Genomic DNA, 2455 nt, shown 5'->3' with positions numbered 1-2455 from the left:
CCCCTGGCGCCTCCCTCTCCCTCCCGTGACACCTCTCCCTCCCGCTTGCGCTTGGCGAAGCCCTGCCGGGATCCCCGCTACTTCCACCACCACGCCGTCGTGCTGCTGGATCTCCATCAACCTCTCCTTCCCCCTTGCTGGATCAAGAAGGAGGAGACGTCGCTGCTCCGTACGTGTGTTGAACGCGGAGGTGCCGTCCGTTCGGCGCTCGGTCATCGGTGATTTGGATCACGACGAGTACGACTCCATCAACCCCGTTCACTTGAACACTTCCGCTCGCGATCTACAAGGGTATGTAGATGCACTCCTTCCCTCTCGTTGCTAGTAAACTCCATAGATGGATCTTGGTGATGCGTAGAAAATTTTAAAATTCTGCTACGAACCCCAACACTAACTTGCTTCGTTAAAACTGTCAGAAGCAATTTCTTCACAAAGAAATTCCATGCCATGCCCCTACTTAATAAATGAGAAGATATTAGTAAGTTCAAAGGTCAAACCTGCAGGTTTGATGAAGATAGCGAAAAGGAGATCCACACGAAGATTTTGACTCTGAGAATCCGAGTAAACAAAATATCCTGCATGTTTATTTACAAAAGCATTAGTATATTATATATATCACACCATAACAAAAAAAAATCACAGGCAAAAAAATAGATGGAGAAATACATGTAGAGCCATGTGAAAAGTACGATTCTAATCTGGATATTAGTATGACTTAATTTTTTCTGCATTGCATAGTCGCCAAAACAATAACCTGACCTCTCTTTACTGTTACCTTGCGAAGTTTCTGGATAGCATATAGTCATCAGCAAAATGTATATTTTGCATCCGATGAGTGCAAGAGAAACCTGACCTTTTTAGATCCTGGTGTGTCAAAGCAAGCCGGATCATAACTGCAGTTGTCGCTCCTACATCGGCGAGTAGCACAGGTGCTTTGGATTCACTCCATGATTGATGCAGATTGAGGCAGCCCGGGGAGAGCAACGAAAACGCCCCAAAAAGGAGGAAAGTGGAGAGGCTACTCACTGTTTTGCCGCCGTCCCGCCGTCTGCTTCATCCCAAGGATCCATGGTGACATCTACCCGCGTCCGTGCCGCCGGGACCGGAAAGAGAACGAGAAGATGGGACTCGATAGAGCACTCCTACTAAATGGTCTGTAGGAACGGCTGATCTACTCCTAACATTAATTACGACAGATGAACCCCAATCACCCACGACACAACCCTTCGAATCACTTTCCCTGATCGGCCGCCGGCAAGCGTACAAACCATTCTCCCGCATGGGTGCCCTCGTCGCTGCCAGTCCTTCTGTTCATTGTGCAGAGCTAAAATGAGGCCCGGTTAATAAAAGGTCTGGGCTGCGCATTTCACAGCACGTCGGCCCGATTAAGCAGAAGAAGCACATGTTGGTCTCCAGAGCAGCAGCCCGAAGACGTTGGGCCAACGAGAGCAAGCGTGCTAGCGCTGTAAAACGGGCTGAACGATGTGCGGTGAGGCGATCAGTGTGATCCAGAGCGTTGAGACAACAGATCGAATGGTTTAGGGCGTGAAATCGCTGTAGGAGGTCATAGCTAGCTCAGTTTTACTGTTTTGTAATGTAGGAATGTATTCCGTAAATAGTCATACGTGCTTATGGAAAGAACTTGCATGACATCTTTTGTCCTACCCTCCCATGGCAGCGGGGTCCAATTGGAAACTAAGGGATATTAAGGCCTCCTTTTAATAGAGAACCGGAACAAAGCATTAACACACGGTGAATACATGAACTCCTCAAACTACGGTCATCAGCGGGAGTGGTCCCGAGTATTGTCACTCCGGGGTTGCCGAATCATAACACATAGTAGGTGACTATAACTTGCAAGATCGGATCTAGAACATGGATATAATGGTGATAACATAAACGGTTCAGATCTGAAATCATGGCACCCGGGCCCAAAGTGACAAGCATTAAGCATGGCAAAGTCATAGCAACATAAATCTCAGAACATAGTGGATACTAGGGATTAAGCCCTAACAAAACTAACTAGATTACATGATGAATCTCATCCAACTCCTCACCGACCAGCGATCCTACGAAGGAATTGCTCACTCCCGGTGGGAAGCATCATGGAATTGGCGATGGAGAAGGGTTGGTGATGACAAAGATCGAAGATCCCCCTCTTCAGAGCCCCAAACGGACTCCAGATCTGGCCTCCCGATGAAGAACAGGAGGTGATGGTGGCTCCGTCTCGTGGAACGTGATAATTCTTTCTCCCTGATTTTTTTTGGAAAAATAGGATTTTATAGCGTCAGTTTCAGGGTCTGCGGGGCCACCAGGTGGGGACAACCCACCTGGGCGCGCCTGGAGGGGGGCGCGCCCTGGTGGGTTGTGCCCACCCAGGTGCCCCCCTCTGGTGGTTCTTGGCTCCAGAAATTCTCTTATTTTGCATAAAAAATCCTCGCGAAGTTTCGTTCCA

This window comes from Triticum aestivum, chromosome 4D (genome assembly GCF_018294505.1).
Source record: "Triticum aestivum cultivar Chinese Spring chromosome 4D, IWGSC CS RefSeq v2.1, whole genome shotgun sequence".
Classification (NCBI taxonomy): domain Eukaryota; kingdom Viridiplantae; phylum Streptophyta; class Magnoliopsida; order Poales; family Poaceae; genus Triticum; species Triticum aestivum.
The sequence above is the reverse complement of the archived record's forward strand: the minus strand, read 5'-3'. Positions refer to the sequence as shown.